Genomic DNA, 27,842 nt, shown 5'->3' on the forward strand with positions numbered 1-27,842 from the left:
CACTTCAGAAAATCAGGCCACATCTGTATGACACACATGATTTCAGTTGGAATGCCTCTTCATAGATTTCCAGGGAAGCTACTGAGACTGTAAGCTCTTTGGGGCATGTGGTACGGTGCCTGGCACAGCACAGTTTCCAAGGCCAAAGGGCCCACTGTGATCATCTGACCTCCTGTATAACACAGATCATGGAACTTCCCCAAAATAATTCCAACAGCATCTCTGTTAGGAAAAACAGCCAATCTTGATTTTAAAATTGCCTGTGATGGAGAATCCACCACAATCCTTGGTGTAAATTGTTCCAATGGTTTATTACTGTCACTGTTTAAAAAAAGCCTTATTTCTAGTCTGAATGTGTCTAGCTTCAACTTTCAGCCATTGGATCGCATTATACCTTTCTCTGCTAGATTGGAAAGCCCATTATCAAATATTTGTTCCCCATGTAGGTATTGTAGACTGTAATCATGTCACCTCTTAACCGTCTCTCTGTTAAGCTAAATGGTTTGAGCTCCTTGAGTCTATCACTATAAGTCATGTTTTCTAATCCTTTAAGCATTCTTGTGGCTCTTCTCTAAACCTCTTCAATTTTTCAACATCCTTCTTGAATTGTGGACACTGGAATTGGACAGTGTATTCCAGCAATGGTCCCACCAGTGCCAAATAAATAACCTTTCCATTTATACTCGATTCCCTTGTTTATGCATCTAAGCCACAACATTGCACTGGGAGCTCATGTTCAGTAGATCATCCACCATGACTCCTAAATCTTTTTCAGTCTCTGCTTCCCAGGACAGAGTCCTCATCCTGTCAGTATGGCCTACATTTTTGTATGTATTGACATTTAATCATATTAAAAGGCATATTGTTTGCTTGCTCCCAGCTTATCCAGCTATCCAGATTGCTCTTTATTAGTGAACTATCCTCTTCATTATTTAACACTCCCCCAATTTTTATGTCATCTGCAAACTTTATTAGTGATGATTTTATGTTTGCTTCCAGGTCATTGTTAAAAATATTAATTAGCATAGGGCTAAGGACAGATCTCTGTGGGACTCCACAAGGAACATGGCTACTTGATGATAATTACCCATTTACAAATACATTTTGAGACCTATCAGTTAACCAGTTTTTAATCCATTTAATGGATGCCAGGTTAATTTTATATTGTTTTAGTTTTTTGACCAAAACATCTTGGGATACCAAGTCAAAGTATATTATATAAACACTATTACCTTTATCGACTAAACTTGTAATCTCATCAAAAAAAGATATCAAGTTAGTTTGACGGGCTCTATTGTTCATAAACTCATGTTGACTAGCATTAATTATACTAGCCCCCTTTGGTCCTTTATTAATTAAATTCTATATTTGCCACTCCATTATCTTGCCTGGAATTGATGTTAGTCTGAGAGGCCTGTAATTACTTGGCTCATCACATTTACCTTTTTAAAATACTGGCACAACACTGGTTGTCTTCCAGTCATGGAACTTCCCCAATGTTCCAAGACTTCATCAAAATCAACATTAAAGGTGCAGTGAGCTCTTCAGCCAGCTCTTTTAAAACTCTTGGATGCAAGTTATCTGGATCTGCTGATTTAAAAATGTCTGATTTTAGTAGCTGCTGTTTAACATCATCCTGGAATGCAGAGAGTGTTCTCATCATCATATAATGAGACTTCATCATCAACCTGGCCTTAATACATGACAGTGGCCCCTGGGTGCAAATAATTATCTTCAGCAACACAATTAGTCAAATTCCTATAAACAGTCTACTGACCACATTTGATCCATGACAACCAATACCAACTATCAGATACACAGACTAGAAAGTCCTTACTCAGTGTTTCCTCTTTCTTTTGTCAAACTTCCATTGACTTAAAATGAGTGAGTATCTCAGGACTTGACTGAAAGGTTTTTAAATGATATATTACCAACAGAAATATGATACATATTTAAAGATGATTGTAGTAATTAGAGATGAGGTAACAGCAAAAGATTTTTCTGGGTGTGTGTATTCATTCACATAAACCAGCAAAACACTTAAGCATAAGTAAATAAACACGTGGAGTGGGATTTTCAAAAATATACTGCTTTGCCCTATCTCTACTCTCACTGAAATCAGTGGTCTTTAATTCAAGAGGAGCAAAATTAGGCCATTGCTAAGTGCTTTTGTAAATGCCATCTATGAGCAGTCTCATTGAAGTTAATGGGACTATATATGTGCTTAAAGTTACACATATGCTTAAGCGTTTGGCTAGATCAGGCTGTCAGAGAGTGACCACAATCCCTTTTTGCATTTCTACAAATTTTAATCCAGGTGTTTTTTGTGTTTGCTAACATGTTCATGGGAAGCAAAAATATTATGAATAGCCTTGCAAATATGTATGGAAAAGTCGTGGCTATTTGTCCGAATGTCTTTGCACGAATGTTTATTCCACACCACTCTGTTTATAAGAGTTTCAGTCATTCAACTGGAAAGCAGCAGTAATATCACTTGACCAGTTTCAAAGCAGAAGCACAACCACTATGGGAGGCATATTCACCTCCTCCCTCAGCTTTTTATTGGCCTGATGAGACCCCTCCCCCAGTGCAGGTAATTTACTGAATTATGCAAACTGGTATGTGCCCCACTTTGCACCAGTGCAGCACATCTATATTAGGGGTTTGCACCACTGTAACTCAAGAGATTTAGTTATACTGGTGCAAATTTTGTTAATATAGATAGGGCCTATCATTTGAACTACTCTAATCAGCATCCGTACTCAGACTTGATCCTGCAAGGTGGTGTTTGCTGTTGGGGGACTGGGCATTAAAATGTCCTGTAAAGAATTTCTTACAAGCGAATATTAATTGCACTCAAATTTTAAGACTTAGATTTACTGGAGGGTAAAAACATTCCCAAAATGAATTGCTTAAGGGACAGCAACCTGCAATATGATGAAATTGATTCAGGAGAAGTCTGTAGAAATGGCATTATAGTAGAGAATTAAAGTTTGAGATCCAGGACCTCTCAAAGCCCTGCCCTGAGAGGGAAGAAGGGAGAGAGGCAGAATTGTGGTTTGATTCCATGAAATAACACCTATCCTTCTGGCTTCATTTAAAATGAATATTTGGAACATAGGGCTAAGACTTGTGTGGATTAGTAATGTGTAAAATCTGTGAACTCAGCTAGAACTTCTAGTTTAATGTGATGTCTTTAGGACATGAACTCATTATGATAACGATGTGATTGGTAAGGAAAAATTCAGAAGGTTTTGCTCCAAAGAGTAGGCTGCCAAGAAAAAATAGCATTATGAGTTTTCTAAGTAATGCATTAAGTTAAGCTCCAATAATACACCATTTACATGTATTAAGAATTCTTAGATATTAACTATCAGAGGGGTAGCCTTGTTAGTCTGGATCTATAAAAGCAGCAAAGAGTCCTGTGGCACCTTATAGACTAACCGACGTTTTGGAGCATGAGCTTTCGTGGGTGAATGTTGCATCCGACGAAGTGGGTATTCACCCACGAAAGCTCATGCTGCAAAACGTCTGTTAGTCTATAAGGTGCCACAGGATTCTTTGCTGCTTTTAGATATTAACAAAATTGTTACTAAGGGCCAAGTCTGCTTGCCTTACTCATGTGAGAAGCCCTCTGCCTGACTAGTCACATTAGTAAGGTGAATAAGAGGTAGCTGGAGCAATATGGTTATAGAATTTTTCAGATAAAATGGTATGTAGTAAAAGACTATAGGTAAAATTTTCAGAAGTGCCTAAGCCCCTTTTTAAAAAGGCACTCAGGCACTTACGAGTTTAAATGCTATTGATTTTCAGTGAGATTTTGGCCACTGATTACACAGTCACTTTTGAAAATGGGAGTTTGGTGCTTTTGAAAATTTTACCCTATACTTTAACACACATTTGCACAAGGGGGTCAGAGTTAAGGTTGCACAGGCACAATTTAACTCTGTAATTTTGTGATTGTAAAGTAACTCACCTGGCAACTTTCACATTCTTTCAATGTAACCTTTTTTTCCATGGAATGACCTAGAGGTCTGTTAGAACAAAAATGAAGAACCAAAAAAATTCTTCTAGTTCAGCTATTTCATTTTTAATTGAAAAAAAATCATTTCCTATTTTGTAAGCCAAAAAGTTTTGTTTTGTTTTTCATTTTTGGAGGATTATCCTCTTCCCCTCTTACTCCCTGAAATTTCCATTTTGTTGAAAAACTGGAAAATTTCAATATTTCCTGTATTTCCATTATTTGACAATTTTTTTGCCCAGCTGGTTTTGGCATAAGAGATGTGCCATTTGCTCAGGCTTTCAAAATCAATTTATTCCTGGACAGAGAATGAACCTGCTGAATTTTAGCCCCAGGTGGAAAAAAATTCAAATGGCTGAAATGATTCTTGAGAATGGGGAAGCTTGTGTAACCTTGACTTACAGGTGTTACTGCCCCTGCAATAAATGTCTGGGTTCATGAATTGTACATACACATGAGTATTTGTTTATTTCAATTTAAATAATAGTAATAAAGATGAATATATGTGGATGTAGGCACCTTAATGCACAATTAGTATTACAGCAAAATGCCAGCAGCATTAAAATAATCATATAGACTGGAGTTCTACCACCCAGCTACCTCCAGAAATGCTCCTTGCAACCTCTTCATCATTTCATAGTATGTCTTAGATAAACAAGGACTCTTTTTTTATATTGCCTTATAATGTATGTCTTAATAGGTGAACATTATGGGACCAATCCAGAGAAATCCAAGTGCTCAGCAACTTTGCTAATCAAGCCCTCTGATTTGTTATGTTACAATAGAAAATAGAATAATAGTAGAGCTGAGTGAATAATACACTTAGGTAAGTGTAGTCTTTCCTCACTGGTAGAATATCTACGTCCAGGTTGTGATTTTCTCAAATGTACAATACAGGTTTGGGGGATTTTTGTTTGTTTTGTTTTGTTTTTACACTGTGGGTTAATTCACCCACAGCTTGCTGCAGCAAGTATTTAGTGTTCAGTCTTTGAAACTGGAACTGTGTTGCTGAGTTATGATGGGGCACGTAAATTGCATGGTATTCCTGCTCTTTACTGGATGAGAGTAACTGTTATATTTGGGAGGAGACATTGGGGCTTTCAGTCTCTCGGGGAGAAAGAGAAAATAAATAAGATTAGGGAATAACCCAAAGCTGATGACCTTTAGGGAAGGCTGAAAACACTGTTTATTTGGCAGGGTTTTTGGAAAGTGTTGGGGTTTTATTCCTACAGGGTTTTAAGGGGCTGTTTTGTTGCTTTGACTGGTTGGCTTAGGTGCACTTTTTTTTGTTTTGTTTTTGTTTTTGTTTTCTTCTGGATGGCCATCGTACATTCTGATGATCATTCTAATTAATTGATTGCAAGTCTAATTAATTTTTAGGTTAACCAGAGCTTTTTGTATGGCATTTGTATGGCTTAAATCTAAAGAAAAATAATGCAATTATAGGGAGGGAAATTTCCAAGACAGAAGGGGCAGTTAGGCACCCCATTCTCTCCGAGAGTCAGGTGACTAATTCACACTCTTGTCTTTAAAAATCTTGACTTTAGAGAATTTCAGCCTTTTGCTTTCTGGGCCACGTGGGCTTAAGGTCAGATCTGCACTAGGCGTGTTTACTGTTGTAGGAATAGGTAAGCTATACCAGCAAAGTGCTTCCAGGCTGGGTGCAGCTATACCAGCAAAGTTACAGTTTGTTACTGGTATTGTAAAACCAGCCCCATGAGCAAATCAAGCTCTACCAGTAAAAGCACAGCATTGCTGGTATAGCTGCACGACACTTGGGATTTCTGCTGACCCAGCTATGTTGGTCAGGGATCATACCTCTTCAGACCCCTGATGACATAGCTATGCTGTCAGAAATCTGTAATAGAAATACGGCCTAAGTCATCATTCCTATCAAAATAAGACTACTGTAAGGTTTACTGGCTAGGGTCATGGCTTAAAAGTAATATTTTAACATAATGGAATCTGCTTTTTAGCTATGGTGAGGCTCCTACTTTTCCATAATTTTGTATGTGTAGTGAAAATCACCACATCTGTGTCTAAAATATAGAGAGACAAGGTGGGTGAGGAATCTTTTGTTAGACCAACTTCTGTTGCTGAGAGAGACAAGCTTTCAAGCTACACAGAGCTCTTCTTCAGGTGCTGACTTGTGTAGCTTGACAGCTTGTCTCTCTCACTAATAGAAGTTGGTCCAGTAAAAGATATGAACTCACTCACCATGTCTCCCTAATATCCTGAGACCATCATGGCTAAAACACCACTCTAAAATATAGTATATTAAAAAAAAGTGATTGGTTGCATTTATTCAAGGGGATAAAGACTGTTGCTGATGAATACTGTACTAGCAGTGATGATAGTCCCTAATTCTCTTGAGCAGATCTTGGTTCAGTGTATAGAGTGATAGATAAACCATATACAGAGGACTAGCATTGTGTATGCTAACTAGAATATAAAAATGTTTGTTATTGTTGAGATGATCCACTTAAAAGGGAGAAAAAATATTGTATTTAACCGTTAATTTGCACTCCAGCGCATCATCAGGGATCTACAACCTTTCCTGAAGGACGATCCCTCACTCTCACAGATCTTGGGAGACAGGCCAGTCCTCGCCTAGAGACAGCCCCCCAACCTGAAGCAAATACTCACCAGCAACTACACACCACACAGCAAAAACACCACCCCAGGAACCAAACCCTGCTACAAACCCCAGTGCCAACTTTGTCCACATATCTATTAAAGAGACACCATCATAGGACCTAACCATATCAGCCACACCATCCGGGGCTCATTCACCTGCACATCTACCAATGTGATAAATGCCATCATGTGCCAGCAATGCCCCTCTGCCACGTACATTGGCAAAATCGGACAGTCTCTATGCAAAAGAATAAATGGTTACAAATCTGATATCAGGAATCATAACATTCAAAAACCAGTAGAAGAACACTTCAACCTCCCTGGTCACTCAATAACAGACCTAAAAGTGGCGATTCTTCAACAAAAAAACTTCTAAAACAGACTCCAACGTGAAGCTGCAGGACTGAAATTAATTTGCAAACTGGATACCATCGGATTAGGTCTAAATAAAGACTGGGAGTGGTTGGGTCATTACAAAACCTAAACTTAATTTCCCCAATACTAATTTCTCCCTACTGTTACTCAAACCTTCTTGTCAACTGTCTGTAATGGGTCACTCCCTTACCTCTTCAAAAGTTATTTTTCCTCCTTTGGTATCCTGCTGTTAATTGATTTATCTCAGTAGACTGACCTCACTCTTGATAAAGCAGCCCCCATCTTTTCATGTATTTATACCTGTTTCTGTATTTTTCACTTCATGCATCTGATGAAGTGGGTTCTAGCCCACAAAACGTATGCCCAAATCAATTGTTAGTCTCTAAGATGCCACAAGGACTCCTCGTTCTTTTTGCTGATACAGACTAACATGGCTACCACTCTGAAAACTGTAATTAATGTAACTTTGTTATGATCATTGTTTCCGTTGGTTCTTCAAATGTGCTTAAAATTTAAAAAAGCATTGACTTCAACATGATAAACCAAATCAGAAGTGACTTCTCTCCAGAGCTGCTGCTTATTTAGCCACACATGTTTAGTCTGTCTTTTTAAATCCCACAGCCAGAACTGCCTGCCTAGAATACAGATGACATTGTCATAGGACCCCATCCAGCTTATATTGTGTACATTGCCTTCTGTGCATGCTGGCGACACAGTGCACTGACCTGTCCAAGGGAAAGGCTAGCACATTACAGAAGGCAAGCATGGGGGTGGGGAAGGAAGGGGAGAGGGCACAGTCCTTTATCTCAGGAGAATTGTGAAGATGTTCAGAAGGGAGCTGATGGTGTCTATCTCTCTCCTGTCTGCTGTAACAGCCTGGCTTTCTGCAATGAGGCAACCTTCCTTTGCACAGGTCAGCTCACTGTTCAGCCCACCTGCACAGACTTAGTGAGCTGCTTCATGGCCTCATTAGGAAGGAAAAGGACAGATCCAGGCCAATTTAAGCAAATAAACAAATTAACCTTGTGTTTGGGTCTTCTCCCAACCCGTATAACTGATATGGTAGAGCCGGGAGGGGGAGGAAGAGAAGACTTGTGACTGTATCTCAGTTCCTGACTGCTGTTGAAGAGGTGGGGGAACCACAGTCCAGCTTAGGTGGTTACTTCCTTCCTCCTCCATCATCTCAATCAGAAGTCAGCAAGGTGACCTCAGTTCAGAGTAGTAGTGCCTAGAAGCCAAAATCTGCTCTTATTTATACCAATGTGAATCAGAGTAATGCCTTATATCAGTTCTGTATTAATGTCACTGGGAACAGAGGGCCTGACCCTGTTTTCACAGAGCTTTGTGTCAAGATTTGTACTGAGTAAGTATGAGCCACAAAATTATATATGGTATAATATAACAGTACTACTTGGGCCGACGATGAATAGTAAATTCTAGTATCAAATAATAAAAAAGGTGTATTGTTTATTTAATTTGTCACCTCCTCAGGGCAAGAACTGTCTCCTACTATGTGTGTGTACAGCACCCCACACAATGAGGCCTGATCTCAGTTGTGACCTCTTGACTCCACTGTAATATAAATATTAATAAAAACTAGTAGTGTATCACTATTTGGGGGTGGTGAATCCTTGGCTTGATGACTTAAACAGAGCATTTATTCCTGTGTGACCTTCTCCCTATTAGGTCTAAGACACCCTTACAGTCTCTTGGTTGCACAAATGCTATAGGATTATGCCAAAATCACTCTCTAATTTTTTTCCCTATTCAGTCATAATTCATGAGCTAGATCTATTTTTAAAAGTATTGAGTAACTTTTTCTCTTGCTTGCTTATATGTAGGGATCATAATCCTCTATTTGTGATGCTGGGGTATGTAAATGTGGGCATAATTTCAGTGTCATAAACAGAGGATTGTAAATGTCTAAGGCATGGTTCATTTAAAAGAAAATAAAATATGTTGACACATTTATTTCTGTTCTGCCCAAGTGGATCCTACATTCAGAACTCCTTTCACAGATAGCAAATATAACACCATGGTTCACCTGAGAGTTGCAAAAGACAAGAAGGAAGCAGAGGGTGGCAACAAATTGGTAGTCACTTATTTCTTTCCTGTAACTATGCTGCATGAAGTGGCCACTTAGAAATTGACTGTGGCAGTGGGGATATAATTCAGATCCTTCATCAGAGCCCAGGCCCTGACCACTTGAGATAAAGGAGAGTCTCTTACTTGCTAGCACTAAATGAACTATGACAAGTTCATCCATCTCAAGGCCCTCACTACATCTCAACTTTTTCCTTTAATCTTTTAGAGGAGGCTCATCCCACTCTTCTTTCCTTAACCCTCCCTTTCTCTATTTTCCTTTGTGCCATTTTTCTTGCCCCCTTTTCTCTATATGTCATGCACCATCTCTTTTCCACTTTGAAGCTCCTCCTTCAGGTTCACTTTTTAGCTAGCTTTCCATCACAAGTGTAATTTATTGAGCTAATAACTCGGCCCTGTACCTGGTCGCATTAAAAATAAACATAAAAGCACCAATCAGAAGGTACCAAAATGGAACAAAGGGATCCAAATTCTTTGTAAATAATCCTCTCCAAAGAGCTTTGCCTTGTCTTCAGTTTTATGTTTTTCCTTTTCCTCTTATGATTCATTTCTACTTGTTATCTAATCCATTTAATGTAGATTGCAAGCTATGGAGGAAGGGAGCAGATGGAGTGGGCCAAAATTCCAAATGGGTCTTATGTGGTCTTTATCTGTGAGTGCAAAGCTTGGTAAGTATAAACACTGCACACTGTCTTCAGGTAGTATCTTCTCCACTTGGTCTACAAGACGCTAACACCTGGATATGCAGGGGCACCACTCATAGTGTGAGTCTGGGGTAAATGCCACAATACCCTCCTCTGCATGAATATCTTTACAATCTATTTTTCATATATGGCTAAATTTTAAATGAAAATTGTCCCTTTCTGCAATATATTTTATAGCTCATCATGCACTTCTCTACAGGATGATACTTCAGCAGCTAGATACTACAGTGATTGGTGCACTATACATTTCTCTCTCTCGAGTATTTATTTACAGCCGCTGTGTGTACAGGAGTCCAATGAGAGCTCCATGCACAGAGTGGCTATAGGAGTACGCCCAATATTTGTTCAATATACTGTATGAAGTATAGCTGCCAGTACTGTTTTGCTCTGAATGGACTGGAATGTTACCCTAACTGTAAATCATTGGAGTGGGATGTTCTATCTACATTGGAGCTTCAGTCCTCTGGGGGACGGATATCTGTATGCTGACATTTGGGGATATGTTATTTAGCACCTATATTCTGCCTACCTTGTTATGGGGGAGAAGCCTGTAGCTTTTACTTCCATTAAGTAGTATGGTTCAGTTAATGGATAGGTAACAGGAAAGAGCGTAAGGGGATGCCATTGTTAATGTGAACTCCTGTGGTTTTTATTATAGTTGCACCCTCTATAGTTAGAATTGAGCAGCTGTTTCCATTATGAACTCCGATTTGCGGGGTTTATAACTTACTTGTTACATTTTAGCCTGGAGCAAATTTTTAACTTACTGGGTCTTTGCCTGGGAGAATTAAAAAAAAAACAACAACAACAAAACTCCTCCATCTAGCCATTTGAAAGTTTGCACAGATGCTGAATTTTGCTAATGTTTTTTGAGATTTTTAAAGCTGTGTATTGATTGTGTCCTGATTTCATAATTTCACAAAATAGTTTGAACTCTCATGTGTATTTAAAAGAAATATTGATGAAGGAAATAAGTGAGCTGTAGCAAAAAGGAGAACTGTTATGGCTAATCTGGTGTTTCTCCATTTGGATAACTCTTCAGATACTAAGATTTTGCTTTGGAAAGGCAGTAAAATGACAGTTCACTGAAATGAGAGCACATTGGATTGATTTTTATTCATAAGGATGAGAGAATTTGGTGTCTGTGTATTATATTATACATACATATACACATGCACGGAATGCACACATCACTGCCTGATATGTCTGCTGAGGTGTCCTATGGTATGTGCTTGGTCATAAGAATATTTAAGTCCCCTGGGCATCCAACTACATTTATAAAGATCCAAGAATGCTATCATGGGTCTTCCCAAATCTTGTTCAGTGGCCTTTAACTGCCTTGGAATAATGTGTTGCCTAGCTTCTACAGTGTTCACTCATACAATATAAAGACAAACTTTTATATATAAGTAAATAAGTGAAATGTCTAGGCTCTTGAAGTTTGCCTCCATGAATTCAACCATTTCCTCCTGTATGTAAATATCTCAAACCCTCACCCCCAAAACCAAAAACCAAAAATTGCAACAGGGCCATGAAAGTTTTTTCTTTTTTTTTAAATTAATTCCTTACTTTTGTTTTTATAAGTTAAGAAACTTGCAAAAGTGGGTTAGACATTCATAGATCCTTATAGAATAATATTTTCAAATTATCTGATTTGCGCATGAAAATTCTGCTGTCACCTAGGACTGGATTTACAAAGAAGGCACCTCAACATGCAGAGAGGCATCTACTAAGATTTATAGGTGTACGGAAGCAGGTTAGGTACCTAACTCCCATTGATTTCAATGGGATCAAGGTGCCTAACCCACTCAGGTGCTTCTGTATATCCCAGTAGTTGCCTATCAGTGTTCTTAGTGCCTAAAACCATTTGTAAATCTGGTCACTATTCTAAATTTTTTTAAACTCTCCACTAATTTTGGGTGCCCAATTTAGATACCTAGAATCTGATTTTCAGTGGTGCTGAGGCCCCACAGTCTAAAAAAGGAGATGCCTGGAGTCATTGGGCCCTTTAAAAAAATGAAGGCCTTACCCACCCAATTTGCATGGATAGGAGCTATTTATAACTGCAAAGTCTATTGTTTGGATGCAGAGATTCAGGTGCAGTCTTTGAATATATGAACTTTGAATAATAATACTTTATGTACAGTAGAGATGACTTGAGGAAACTGTTTTTGGATCCAGTTAGGCTTAGTGAAGGTATTAGGTTTAGTTTAGTTTTGGAAGAGAAGACTGAACCAGGGCTAGAATTAACATTTGACAGCAGCAAAGTCTTATGAGTTATTCTTGCATCATTTTGACTCCAACAAGCTGAAATCTCCAGAGCTCAGTTGTTTCTCTGTGATAGATCCCTTCTGGTTTTGGATCCAGTTCTGAACTAAAGCTGTAGGAGTGATTTAAGATGAAGAGATTTGACTCTGAGCCTAGACCTCATAGAAATTTGTAGGGAGGGAGTGTCATTGTTTAGCTTCCAATTTTGGCATAATGTGGTAAAATATCTTTTGAGCCACTTGTGGTGTAGCCCTCCGAGCTGCTCTGGCTGTATTGAGCTAATTCCTCAGCCTTTCCTTGTGACTGTCTCATACCTGTCTCAGATACACAGTTATGAGTTTTAGTGAGGAGACAAAGAGTAGGGGTTAACTAGAGACTTTTCTTTACAAACCCTCCAGATGTTCTCTGTGTGGTTCCTCCCTCACAACCACTCAGCACACTACTCAAGATGGTTTTTCAGCAGGCTGATTTATTTATAATATTGAGGAGATGTGCCCCAGAAAGCAAAACAAACCAACAAAAGAAGCCACTCAAACTATCTTCTCAGGAGCAAGTTGCAGACTACTGCAGCTGGTGTTGAAGGGAATTCATGTAGAGGAACACCACTCATTCATGTACCTGCTCCTGATTCTTCACTCTGTGCTCTGAGCACATGAGGGGGCTGTTATAATTCTTCTGCATGGCAGCCTGTGTGACGATGGATAGGTCTAGGCTTACGTGGGCTCATTTATTTAGATATATAACAGAATAAAAGTGCCGATTTGATGCTGTAGATCCCTTTGCTATAAACACAAAATATACATTGACATTAAAAAACCAGCCACTTCTCTAAAATCAGGAAATAATCAACCAGAGAGATCAACCACATTGAACAATATGTAAGAAGTACTCCATCACACCCACCAATACATATACTTACCACACTACCCCATTCCCCAAAGAGCTGAGAAAATGATGGGCTTTGTAACATACGTGGAAGACCTATGGTCAAGGAAAGAATGCCAAAGTCAAGGGCCCATCACTGAAGATGACAAGCCAGAAACTCCCTCCTTCACATTTGGGGAACCTGAGTTTGACTGCCTTTTCTGACTACAGCTTCTGCGGTATGGTGCAAGGAAAGGAGAGGCAGCTTCTCACATTGGCAGGTCACAAGTTTCTCACATTGACAGGCAGGGCTTAATTTGTAATGAAAGAGGTGCCAGGGCTCAAGCAATTTTTTTACATTCATAACTGAATCTGCAAGCCCAGAGGTGCTGGGGCTATGAACTGCCAAGCCTAGAGGTGCTGGGGCTCAGCCCTGGCAGGTCCTGGCACAAATTTAACACTACTGACAGGTCCAAAGCCGGTTAGGATGTTATAGGTCAAAAGTCAAACTCTTAAACTCCTCCCAGAAACCAGTAAGCAGCTCCCAGAGCACCAGGGTCGTATACAAGATGCCACCCTAAGACGACTACAGATGTGGTGACACCAGCTTCAATTTTTGGTTTGATTTCAGATGTAGCCCAATGTAAACAAATTGTAGTAATTTAATGAGTCAATAGATCATGTTTCTTTAAAAAAAACCAAACCAAACCCCACAATTACCTGGGAGAGCAGGACCTACAGCTACTACCCTTATTAGTGAACAGTAGTGTATAGGAGGAGACCACTAAATTGTCTGTGATTCCCAAGGACCTTTCCTCCCTCCAAATCTATATCTTCAGCATGGGTGGCAACTGGATTCAGTAATCATGTGCCCAGAGGAAGGGTGCAATTTCATCACGGAAAGTACAAAAAAAAGAAGATAAATTACAAGTTGGTATGCAAGACGAGATTTGTACAGGGAACAGATATTCTTCATCAAATCAAAATTCCAGTGACAGCCTTCACATGCATGTTAGCTAGGTATGTGGTATCTGCCCTGGTTAGTTTCTGAAACAAATTCTTCATAGCAGGCTGCAAGCCAACACAGACACAATTATACTATTTTGAATATAAACGCAAGATTTTGTGATTAGATGATCATTTTTACTGCCCAGGTAGGATGCTGTAGGAGTGAATTCAACCCAGTTAATGACCATAAATAATAACGATGGCATTATTCCTTTGTCTTGTCCTTTGCACACACTAATCTGCTCTGACAGCTAGCTTTGCTCTTTTATTAACTCTCCGTCAGCTGTAATCGGTGACAGTGAAGTCAGGCAGTAAAATTTACATGTGCCAAGTCTCACCATTTCTTTCTGAAACCTTTCAGCCTTCAGCCTCTGCATTTTGGGATGGGAATGGAAAAGAGCATGGGGTAGAGAGTGGAAGAGGGGTGCTTTTGATATCCTAAGCTATCAAGGAGGGTGTATATAACAAGTAAGAAAGATATTTACTTTGATAAATACAAATCTATCTGAACTGTAATTTCCCCACTTCTTAAAAAACATGCACCGGGAATTGTGGCTGGTGTGGAAATGTGGACATTATCTTTGATTATTATTTTGTTTATTATTTATTACTATAAATAAATTAGAAGTAAATGTTTACTAGATCAGCAAAATAATAATAATAATAAAAAAAATTGATCTCACATCAGCTCATGTTCTACACTACTACAATCCTCCATCCAGATCCAGAGTACAATTTATGCCTATTACTTATAAGTTATCTGGTAGTCAGTGATTAAAGTGGACATTTCTTTGAGACCTTATAATGACCTCAAATGTAACTATTATCCTACTAGGCTAGTTGCAATTAGAGATCAAAGTTCCAATGAAGTAAAGACATTTGGTCCCCAGTCTGTAATTTGGGGTCTGTGGTTTGACAATAAGGCCGACATGGTGAGCAAGGGGATGGGAGCAGTGGCTCTTAGAGAGCTGTACACTTTGGTCAAAGATAATGAGAGAACAAAATAATCAAATCACATTTCACAATGCAGTATTCTATGTGCTTTTAATTATGAAGCCTTCATCACAAAATGGAGTGAAATGATAAGCAAGAATTTTATAAACTAGCACATAAAATGTGAATGTTAATTATTTCAGCCAATCCTTTTAGTAGAGTAACACACTTTTTTTTTCCAAGTTGGCTTTAGGAACTGAGAGAGTGTAGCGTGGCTATTTTACAATTCTAATTTTTGCTACTTTTGTTGATGGTTATCACATTCTGAAAAAGGAAGCAGGAACCAAAAAGAAATGGGTTCTTTCGCACAGTCATGGATCACAGAGCATTTCAAAGTTTGTCTCACAAAGGAAGATACAATCATTTAGAACTGTCTTTCCCAGATTGTTACACCAGCATTTTATTGAGATAGGCATTTCTTTCCCACAATCATATTCTGCACTGACCATCTCTCTCTCAATGATCAATCTTTTCTAGTTTTTTCTTTTTCTGAATATAGATTTTGTGTGCGTAAAAACATGGTCCTGCTCAGAAAAGCAACTGTAAAAATGACACTATGGAAACTCCTGATTACTGTGTCTCTCTGATTTCCAGACAAACTGTGATCAAGTTTGCTAGTAAACAGATAATTGGGTCTACACCAGGATAAAGCAGGAGTAGGGTGGTGAGATGTCCCAATATTATCGGGAACGTCCCGATATTATGGGCTTTGTCTTATATAAGCAACTATACCCCTCCCCCATGTGTCACAATTTTTTACATTTGCTGTCTGGTTAGTCCAATCAGGAGTAACCTAATAGGTGATGTTACATTGGTTTAAAACTGGTGTGAGAGCAGAATTAAGCCCACTGTTTCTAACCACCAACCATGTAAAATCGGGATGGGCTCTGAGAGTCAGACTGATTTCTTTCCATTTTGCATATACTGGCCATTAATAAATGTCCATTTACACCAGCATACTTATTACATATCTCCATATTACACCAGCATACACCCATTATTTTCAGATCACACCTTCAATAGCACTTGTGCAGCCCTGTTCCCTTCAATGGGTTTGCCCAGGTATAACTGGCTGGAAGTTAGTGAACAATTCTATTGACAATTCATAATCTGGAATGGAATCCAGCTCATTCTCTTTTAGCTGTGTTGGCTGTGCAGAGCAAACTGGAGCAAAAAGCTGCAAACACTTATTTTAATTCTTAAAGTCGTAAGTTAGTACTCAGAACACAAATCTGCTGCATAAGAAGTTATTTTTTCCAGAGTCATTTTTCAGAGTACTTTACTTTCATTAAAATTCATCTCTGTAGAGCCTGTTGGGTAGTGTTGCTGAACTTCCTTTCAGTGTATTTTATTGATATGTAAGTGATCTGGGTACCCTGTTGTAAACCAATTTAAGATTTTGATCCCGCAAGCCGCTGCACATGGAGAGACTTACACTTGTTTTGGACTTCCAATGGCTTCAGTAGGGCTTTGCAGGGAGACAGAGGTCCTTCACAGACCAGTTTGTAGGATCAGGGCCTAGGTTTGTAAAGTCCATGGGGAGCATTTGCGATGAAAAGCATGCCATAAATGCGAGATCATTCGCATACTAAAAATACGTACAGCATTTTGCAAGATCCATTTTGCAAAGATTTTGTTTTTTTCTTGGCATGCTGACTTGGCTGACTGAACTGTAAAAAACTTTCATCAAGAAAGGGCTCCACTAGCCCTTGAGAAAGTGCAAATTGCAGATATGGGTGAATGAAATAAACATTTTAGGTCAGAGTTTTCAGAAGGGCTCAGCACTCAAACAATCATGGATGCAGAGCTCCATTGAAAATCTGGCCCAATAGCTCTATTTCCTAACATACAGTGATGGACCTTCAAAACTTACCAGTTTTATGTCTAAGAAACAGAGATTCTCCTGTGTTTCCATTGTACTTCATTATAATTGAAATCCCTTGATTACTGTCAATATTCAACAGCAAGAACTTATTTAAAAGAGCTGGCCAACAACGGGGAGATATATTAAAGAAAAAAATGTTAATTTGATTTTCTATTTATTATCAAAATGTTGCACTTGTCCAAATGTTCCAACCAGCTCAGTTATTTAGGTATTTTAAGACAACTGCTGAGTTGCCACTGTTAAACTGTCTTCAGTTTCTCTCATAAACCTTGCTCTGTGAGCTGTTGAAATATCCCATCAAGAACCCAGGCAAGGGTTATATAAATGTCTTCTTTATTTTACAAGCGAAACAGAAAAGAAAATACACAAACTACTGTTATCCAATGAAAGGAAGAATCTGCTAAGCTACAGCACAAGTTAGCAGGAATATTTATGACCTAGAATATGCTGGCAGAAGCAGGTTTCTGCCTCCTCCCCTATTTTCTCTATCAGTAACCAAAATCTCTGCTTTTAATAATAATGATAAAACTCCTGCTCTAACTTCTATACCTGGCCTAAATGTGATTTTGACTGGGCGAGAATTCACTCAGCACAGGAACTGTGGGAGACCGCTATTAGACTGCCTTCCAAGGACCCCTCCAGCCCCTGCACATCCCTCACAAGCCCTAACATAAGGACATGATGGGGGAGGAAGAAATGTGTCAGAGGTGGGGTGGGGTGGGGTGGGGTGGGTTGGGGGCATGTTGGGGCAATGCTGGCCAGCACTGTGACCAAAAGCAGCCTAGGGAGGCTGCCATAACTTTTGCCTCCAGTGCTGTTTAAATTATTAGGAGGCCTTGTCTTTAAGCTTCATGTTTTGAAGCTTTCCTTCATAGCCATTTAGACTAGAAACAGTTTTTTGTTTTTGTTTTGTTTTTGAAATGAAGGATGAGATTCTGACATCATCACGTAGCTAGGGCAGCAACATTGGCAACCTGTGTTTTCTGTCACATTTATGACTGCGCTACATTAATCCAGGAAGTTACTGCATCACAATACTGAAAGCAAGCATTTAGATCACAAATAAGAAACACCAAGTTAGCTAGTTAGAGGCTCCCATAACTCACAAGTTCCAGTACATTGTTGATTCTATTGTTAGAATCAGAGAACACTATGGACTAGCTCCTGTGCAATACTGCCTGGGTGCGTCAGTGGGGTTTGATTCTTTAGGATAAGGATCTTCTGTCCCTATTTCCCCACCCCCATCATGTACTAGCATGTACTAGATTTCAACTCAACACTCAAAGAAGCATTAGGATGGCAGACCTGCTCCCATGCTGGGTGGGCATGTGATGGCCATAACAAGGGCACATGGTTAGTTCTCCAACTGTTATCTGCAACACGGGCAATATGGAGTGTATGCAATTCCTTGGTAAGTCCAAAGCAATCCTGCTCTGGCAGGCAATGTTTGTGAGGTAAAGCAGTCACTGGCCACTTCTCCCACTCAGCACTCTGGGTAAAGCAAGATTTGCTACTTGTTCACACCTGATCACATCTGAGGAAGGCTGGAGCAATTCACTCACCTGCCAGAGTGTGTTCTGCACCATGCTGTGTGCTGTTATAAATCACTTTACTAGCCTGTAATTCTTGAATGAATTTTTTGTGGGGGGAGAGGGTGGGGCTAACAGAATTCAAAACAGATTTACTGAAAGCCCTTTACGAGTAAATACAAAAAGACAGCCCAGCTGCTGCTGTTCTGCAGCACAGTGAAAAACTACAAGCGAGAAACACTAGTAATTAGTTTCATTTGAAGGTAAAGGAAGGTCTTTCAGAATATCTGGGATTAATTATAAGTAAGAATTAGTCACAATTTCCATTTGAAAGCTCTTTTTATTTTTTTTTATTTTTTTTTAAGGGTTCCATGTTGTCAACCCACACACCATTTTTGTAAGGCTTACATCTCTACTGACTTCAATGAAGTTATACTAGGAATTAATTATGAACATTAAGGTCCTGATCCAATACACCTTGAAGTCAATGGCAGCGTTGGCTAGATTCTTAAATAGATCCTAAATCTAGTTTAAAACACATAGGAGATTTTCAAAGGCACAGAGAGATAATAGGCATCCAACTTCTATTAACTGGGTACTTAATGTCCCTTTGTACTTCTGAAAACCAGTCTCTTAGTGGTTAAAACCAATATTCTGTTGGCTTAAGGTTTGTTCTGCCCATTGTAACGTAAAATCAAAAGTGCCGCTTCATAGTTATGTATGGGTACATGTGCTAGGATTCTGTTGTTTTTGTCTAATAAATTGTCCAAAATAGAGTACAGTAGTTAACTTTTGAAAAAAGGTGACCCACATTATGAAGTGTAGCTGCTTCACATTCTTTTATGCCCACTGCCCATGATGTCCATTTCATGTTATTGATGAATCTGAAAAGTCCCATTGACTTGTATTGTGGTGATATAGGAGGGGTAGTTTTATGACTATAGGTCAGGAGTGGGAATCGGGATGAGAGATCTATTCTTGGCTCTGGAAAAGACTTTGGGTGAAATTCTGTCCCCCACTGATGTCAATGGGAGTTTTGTGACATTGAGTAAGTCACCTTAAACTTCCTGTTTCTTGGTTTCCGCATTTTTAAATGGGGAAATCATTTAATGCCTTATTCCTTTGGCAGGGCTTAGTGACCCAATAGAACACAACATGAAATATTTTAGGTAGTATATGTGATAGAATGGTTCCGTTGATATTGATTTGGGCCCCAAAATGCAACCTGCCATAAACAAAAAATATTTTGGTTAGTCATTTCCAAGAGCTAAAGTAGTGTTATCTTTCTAGATCATGGTAACATAACAAATCTCTGTTAATATGATTTATATGTAAAAGGAATGAGATACAAAAGCACATGAATAAGTTTAAGGGGTAAATTTGCAAAACGGCCTCAATCCTATCAACACACACACAGCTCTGGGGCGTGTGACCACTATTGTTTGTGTGTTTAAATGATGGTGAGCCTGAAGATGTGTGTGTACCCAAAGCGAGCCCTGGGTTGGAATATTTGCATCTTAGTTAAATGACAAAAGCAAAGCTAAGCATAGTTAAGGTTTGAAGTTGTTCTATCCTTGACCTCCTCCCTGTTTCCCAGATATAACAGTATGTGAGATATGGATTAGATAATCTAAAGGGTCTTTCCCTTCTCTAACTTTTATGATTTACATATAGAGCCATTTGCTGTTCTCAATTCATATGTGTATCATCCATTGACATCAGTGAGGAGTTACGTTGTAGCTCAGTGGTTCTCAACCACCTTGGGGGCCGCAAGCAGGTTTCAGGGGGTCCGCCAAGCAGGGCCAGCATTAGACTCTCTGGTGCCCAGGGCAGAAAGCCAAAGTCCCATCACATAGGGCTGAAGCCCGGGGCCCTGAGCCTGGCCACACAGGTCTGAAGCTAAAGCCTGAGCAACGTAGCTTCGTGGGAGCCCCTGTGGCATAGGGCCCCAGGCAATTGCCCTGCTTGCTACCCCTCAATGCCAGCCCTGGCTTTTATATGTGGAAAACAAGTTGTTGTGGCACAGGTGGGCTGTGGAGTTTTAAAAAAAAAAAAACCTGAGAAAAGACAACAGTGCTAATTAATGAATTATGAAATTCACAATTTTAAAGATATTTGACACCTATTTCTGCTCATAAGAACAGCATTTCCATCACCAGATCCTGTCAGAAAGTACTCATTAAAGCTTCCTCTTCTCGTACTGTATATAAAGACAAGGAGCAAAATGGCTGTAACAGCGAGGATTTTATTCAGAATCTCAGTGCAGCCTAATTTGCATAAATTCTAATAAAGCATTATTAAAATCTATTAACACTTGTCTATGGCAATTAACTTAAGTTTGCTATTTTAAATTATTGTGTTTCATGCAAAGTGAGATAAGGAAACGTGGAGGACTAGCAGAGAATGCAGTGTAATCCCAAGGAAGAGATGTATTCAGAAGGCCCTAAAGTTTAGGAAAGAATAAATATTGCCTGAGCTTTCTAAAGAGCAAAATGGAAAATCCTTGACTTTTTATGGAGTTGAGATTCAATCATGACTGCCGTCAGATGTTTATTTTACAATGTATGTATGATATATAAACCTAGTGAACATTATGATATTTCATTATAAAACCCTGAGCACACTATTCTCTGGAGAGAATAGAAAATTTTAACTAATATTGATTATTTAGTACAAACTGCAGAGATCATAACTTACAATGAAAAAACACCAGGAATAGATTTAAAATTTTATTTTTATTTATAGGTTCTGGCAGGTTTCATGGGAGTTGGTCAGTATTCCAGTAAAAATTAATTCATGGAACCTATTTATTTACTACTGTATAGCTTGGCTTTGTTTACTTACACAAATAACTGCAGAAATCGGCTCAGCTAAAACAGGGAGAGACGTTACCCTGGAAATGGGTTTGCCATTCTGACTTTAACTAACTCTATTTAATCCTGCTTAGATTGCAGGGCTTTTTATGCTATGTTGTATATATCTAGAGCACTTGATTGAACTAGCCATAATCTAGCCAACCTGGGCCCAGTTCTTAGTTACACAGTTACTGTGCTTGGGGCAGGAACACAGTGGGTAGGCAAAGCTGATTTTAAGCCACCTTTTGTGTTCTGCATATTCTATGGCTACAAATTAAAGCAGCTTCAGGGCAGTTCTAATTTATGCGCTTCTTCCCATGACTCCCTGTGCGGCCTGGGAAGCCAGGAATAGCTGTAGTACAGTTTGCTCTGGTCATCTACTTTCCCCACCTTTAGCTTGCTTCCTCCCTTCCCTAACACCAGGGGCTAGGAGCAGGGGCAGCCTAGAGTCAGTTTTAAATTAGCTCAGGAAACCCTTTGTAGCTGCAGAGGATTTTTTCAGGGTGCTGATGTAAAGGGGCCTTAGTGCAATTAACAATCATGTCTCCTGTATTTAAATTTTATGGCAAAATAGCATGTGATAGATTCCCAGTTTTAAGATATTGCATACATTGTTATATTTAAATGCAGGAAAGCCATCAATCAAATGTCAGCCAATGGAATCCATGAAAAGACCTGCATTTGTGAGGGAGTGCAAGTCTCTGCTTCTCAATTTTTATGGTCCAGCCCTGCTGTCCTGATTCAAACAAAGCTCCCATTGAAGCCAATAGGAATTCTGCCTTTATGAGGAACGAAGAACAGGACTATTAAAAAACACTTTAGAATTGTGTATATGCAAAATCTAAGTCTTAAGACTTTTAGACTTGCAATAAGAAGAACAGGTTAGCACAAGGAATTAGTTACGGTTTGCAGTTTGCTTATAGTACGCCATTCCAAAATGAACTCCCCTGTGGCACCATGACTGAAAAGCTGGGTTTGGAAGATCATTATGAAGGCACCTGAGAAGTCTCTTGTTTCTCCCTCCTTTCAGGGGAAAGTGGAGCGAGCCAATTGGTTCAGAGTCATTTGGGGTTTACAGAAAACAGGCAGTGTGAGGGAATTGATCTGTGCTTCTCTGATCAGGGAAAACAAAAATCAACTCCTCGCTCTGCCTAGCAGTTTGCAATCTTCTGCAGACTCTGGGATATTTATTTGGATATGAATCCATCCATCTGTCCGAAACCAAATCTAATCTATATTCATTCTAAGAAGACTGTTTTGTCACGAAGTTTGGTATTTATTTGCAAACGTAGTTTACGTCTTAGAAGGAAATGAAGATTTTTACTGGTGCCCAATTTATCTTTGGCCTATACTTCCAGTATTGACCACAACGTTTCCTTTGCTTAGGAAGCCAGAATAGCTGTGAAATAACAGAATACCCACCTATTAAAGTAGTCATCCACTATTCTGTGAGATTTAAAAGGTCAGAACACAGCCTCTTGCCCTTCTCTCTGATGTTAAAATGGCCGCTTGCCTTCAGATGCCTCCATAAAAATAAAGATTTTGGGCAAAATAAACTATGAGAGGGTTAAATTAAGTATACTCCTTTGGAAAGCTTTGTGAGATTTGCTCCTGTGTGGGGGGAGTCCCTGTTTCTTTTGCATATAGCTAGAGATGCTCTCATTTTCTTGACTACCTGCTGCATAACCATTTTAAATTTGTTCTTATTTGCACTCTTTGAACTTGGCAAGAAAGAATATCGGGCCTAACTGTGGTTGCCTCCTGGGAGAGGCTGAGAGTCCTCAGCTCCCATTGATTTGTTTGAAGCAGCAGAGTAGTTTGGCATGTTAGAAGCAGTCCCAGTGGGTATTATGCACAGACACACATGTGGTATAGTTATCCAAGTGTTAAATTTCATTTATCACGTACCTTTGGCCACCTCACCTGCATTCTGCCCATTAATCCATTTCCACGGGGATTTCTTATAACACTCCAAGCCTCTGAGCATCTAAAAACAAAGCAAACAACTTGCTATGGAGAAGTTTACTTCTTCCCTTACCCTCTACTCACTCCTCAATATGGAATTTTCCCATTCAAATTACACAAGGCCTGAGGCCCAAGGTTGACAACAGTCAGTCCTGTATCAGTGACAAGTCTGAAGTATGATGACTCTCAGCCACTCAGCTGAAATCTTTACACCACTGAAGCTTTAGAGCTTTATCCCGAGGAAAAGGGGACAGTCCTAGCTTTTCAATGGGATACCTGGCACTTGATTTTAGTATTGGAGCAGCCTGAAATAGCAGACCTTAAAATCAGACTGGTTTATCTCACACCTAGTTGTACTTTTGATGTCAAGGCTTCATGATTGCATCTCATATTTAGTAATGAAGCCACATGCCCTGAAAAGCTTCATTTGGTACAAAATGCAGCAGCTAAGCATCTACGTGGCAAGAGGCATCCATGAGTATATCACCTTGGCACCCTGCTCTTTGGTTCTCCATTGAATAGAGAGTCAATTTTAAGGTCTCTGTCCTGATATTCAGAGTCCTCCAGGGGTTGGACTAAGCTATCTGTGGTCGCTTCTGCAATCATAATGTACCATGACACGTCCATTCCACTGGAACCAAGGAACTCTGGGTCAGTAGAGGGAAGTTCGAGAACACAAGGGACCAGTCTTTACAGGAGCTGGTCCTATGCTGTGGAACTTACTCCTTACAGAGATAAAAATCACCATGCATTTAATCACAACTAACTGCAAAGCTCATTTCCTTGACCTGACTTTCCTTTAATAAAGACTTTCCAACTCACTTCAAATGCACGATTAAAATAAAATATACATTCTGCACTCTCATTGATCACACAATTTATCCAACAAAATAAAAATACATTATTATTGCTGCATCTGTTTTTAGGTACTCAGATACTATAGTCATGGGGGAGCACAGAAGTATTTAGATTGGTAGATTGGATAAATTACATTCAGAAAAGCTGCTTTAAGACATTTTCTTGAGAAGCATCTGTAATTTTTTAGTTATTTTCTTTCTCTGAGGCCTGCTAAGTTGAACTCATGAAAGTAATACCAGTAACGTTTTAAAACACTCTTTAAAGCATTTCTAAAATTGTTTTTCTGTAAGGTATGAGGCATATACAGAAAAGCATAATAGTGTAACATGGTATAAAGATTGTATTGACACTTCTTTGGGATGACCTGCCCAACTCATTGTGGCTTTGTTCCTCATGAGGGATATTGCCACTCCAAATTCATGCGTCTGGGCCCTTTGCACCACACCAGCATGTATTCTGAATATAATCTCTCTCACACACATTTTCTCTTTTTACACCTGTATTCTTTGCATCAGCCAAATTTTCATTGATGCTGGTGTCTTTAAAAATGCTCAGGAAGATTTTGTTTTGTTTCTTCTCCTATAGTCTTTCACTCTTGCTGCTTGCATGTGGACTTTTCAATATCTTGAATGGCTTTCCTTTTCTCCTCCCCAGCCAATTTTTCTGTGACTGCTTTTGCAAAATGCTTCTGGATTCCCTTCATACCATATAAAGTGTAGACAGATGAATGTTTTCTCTAATGTGTTTTATGTAGATGATGAAAAAACAAACAAACCTGGAACTAGGATTGGATTCATCACTGGCTTATTGGAGTGCCATTGTTGCTTGTATATGGAAGCACTTTATCCCAAATACATTTTTTTGTAAAGTAAATAAATAATAAACGACAAGCAACAGTACTGAGCTTAGCCCAGCATGAGTATTGACAGTGGTTACTGCTGACAGCTTTTTGCTGTTTCCAAACAACATGTTTCATTCCCTTAACTCCATTGTCACAGGGAATCGGGCTGTACCAAACTGTTCAGCAGAGACATGCATGATGGAGACTCGTATTCATGATTTCACTCTATCTTGATTTGAAGTGGTGTTGACTAAAGCTTGCCTGGAGACTTAAGCCTAAAACTCTGTCTGAGTTACAGGCTACATATATAGTGGAATTCAAAGACCTACAAGATTCTCTACAAAGAACAGAAGGACATTATTTTGGGGAGCTCTTGTACTTAGAGCAATTTGACTCTGTTTAATTCCAAAGTGACCTAGTGAATATAGGGCAGACCTCTGAAAACAGCTTCTCCTGATAGGTAAAGAAGAAGAGTGATCGACTGCTCTTCAATATAGCAGGGATGAATTTGACTTTATGGACATGATCCCCCAAAGTTCTCATATGCTCAACTCCCCAGTGAAGTAAACGAGAGTTGAGGGTACTGAGCACCTTGCAGTATTCAGTCCCATGTGTCCAACTCTTGAATTAAACAGACAGACGAATAAGTCTCCCTAATATAAGTGTCTAGAAGGTTTCAAGTTACAAATGTTTTTCCAGACATGCCAGCTGGGCTAAAGAATTGCTACAATACTGTACTTGCACTTTATGCTGAATTATTCAGATAGGAAACAAAAAAACAGCTGATGAGAACCATAGCAACCCAGTGGGATTGGCCCTCTGCTTTCTCACTAGGATTTTCAAGGTCATATGTGTACTCATTAACAGTACATGCAGCTAGCCAGCAGCAGGTATCTGTGTGACATCCGTCAGCTACAACTCTTCCTAAGAAAGATCTTTCCTTATCTTAATGCAAATATTTGCCACAACATGAACTTAGTTTCTTTTATTACTATTGTTGTTTCAATACAGTATAAATATTAGCTTTTGTACTACATTTACCAGAGACAGCATTCAATAACAATAAATAGCAGAAGTTACCTTGTGTGGATTAAAAAGGTATTTTTCTGGCTAAGATTTGAGTTTCACTAAGTGCAGAATACAAAGGTCTGAAAACAGTTAACAATCTCTCCTATTTGCGGGCATATTTATTGTATGAAATACAAAAGGATTTTTTTTACATTTCTAGATCAATATTTTTTCAACCATATTATTGTGGAGGATGTGACCTGGCGTGGAGTAAAGAGTGGAAAAAATTCCACTGTATATTTATGAAAAGTGAATTTTAAGATCAAATGCTCAGTTAGTCACCAATTGTAATATTCTTAATTCTTAAAGAGTTAGGCTCCAACCGTACAATCAGGCATATTAATGGAACTTTAAAGGGACTACTAGTGGTGGTAATAACTGTGCCCCATAGTAGAAGTGTGCACGATCCACCCTTTGCAGTTACATACAATAAGTCATCCAAACAAGGAGGAGAAGCAGTACCATGTGCCTGATGTAAATAACCATCAGTGTGAATTCTGAATATAGAATACTTGCAATGAACTCTTCATACTGTTCATAAACTTTATCATCCTTTATGAAGAAATCCACAAATAATTTCACATACTGAATACTTTTGCTATCTTGTTTATGAAGATCCGCAAGCAGAGGAAGGTTGAATGTGATGAATAAATTATTTGTTGCAAACAATTTGTTGAGCTGCACGCAGTTATGCAGGCAACTTTTCACTATTTCTTTGCTGCTATACTTCATCTGTCGTATGTTGTGCGAGAATGTTTTGCTGTATGCTTTCCATAAAATTATTTTAATAGGCTCTAGAATAAACAGAATAATAAAACGCTGCACGTGTATCTAAGGTATAGAAAATTTTTATAAATATTATAATATTTGAGAAATAGCATGTGATTATAGTCTTTCTCTGTCTCTCTTTGTCCACACAACCTTAACTTTATTTTCTGAAACCCAAGTTTCTCTTTATAGTGGTTGTATCCAAAGAAATGACTATATGTAACAATGTCTACATTACATTATAAAGGAATACAGGTTCTGGGAGGATTAAAAAGATTAAAATGAGAAAAATGATATGCAATAATAGCATAGAAAACGAATGGAAGAAGGGAAGCAACATGGGGAGAGGAACTATGTTCTGGCACAAAAGAAGAATTTGAACCCCAGCATCAATCTTAAGGATTTAGAACCAGCAGTAGTTTCTAATAGTACCATATATGGTCCTATCTCATAGTTGCTTACTGTAATTTCATCAGCATTGTTACATCTATGAAATTATTGTATAGACCCATGGAAAGGGTTTTGATAATTACACCTGAAATATTCAGTATATACCATTTTGATTTAATATTAACATCATGGCATTTGCAGCTCTTTGAGCACTAGTGAGCTAAGAGGCTACAGTACAATACTCAGGATCTCAGATATGGTTAAAGTAAGAGTTAATGGCTATTGCAGATTTACTTCGCTCTTGAGCCAAGAAGGGTTGAATGCTTGGAGCCAAATTTGAAAGCTCATCACAACCGCATGAGATGGAAAAGCAGTCTCTGCGACATATTGATAGCCGTTGATGACAGACGTGATATTTATTGCCATGGACAGAAAAATTTATATACATTAAAAAATGCAAACTTTGGAGAAATGATGGGAAGCACTGACAGGAAGCGCCTAAGAACAAATTTCTGCAAGAAAAGGCTGCTGGGGGAAGCAGCTTCAGTGAAAATATCTTTTATCTGTTCTGATCTAGGAGAAAAATTGTAGAACACCGGAGGAGTCCATTTCTGAAATATAATTTCCTTCCTCCTACTAAAAATCCTCCAAACTTTTTGAAAACAATGTGAATACTACTTGATAGGTTAGGTTATTTTATTAATAGGAAT

General features: G+C 38.9%; 1 protein-coding gene across 1 annotated transcript in view; it reads left to right on the forward strand.

The window, feature by feature from the left end:
• Positions 1 to 2,474: 2,474 nt before the first annotated feature.
• LOC123363196 overlaps positions 2,475 to 27,842 on the forward strand; it is a 315,703-nt gene continuing 290,335 nt past the window's right edge. The window contains exons 1-2 of the mRNA XM_045004078.1: positions 2,475 to 2,593; positions 9,716 to 9,804. The gene's annotated coding sequence lies outside the window, so the exon portion shown is untranslated. The remainder of the gene's footprint in view (positions 2,594 to 9,715; positions 9,805 to 27,842) is intronic.

This window comes from Mauremys mutica, chromosome 2, assembly GCF_020497125.1.
Source record: "Mauremys mutica isolate MM-2020 ecotype Southern chromosome 2, ASM2049712v1, whole genome shotgun sequence".
In the NCBI taxonomy this organism is placed as follows: Eukaryota; Metazoa; Chordata; order Testudines; family Geoemydidae; genus Mauremys; species Mauremys mutica.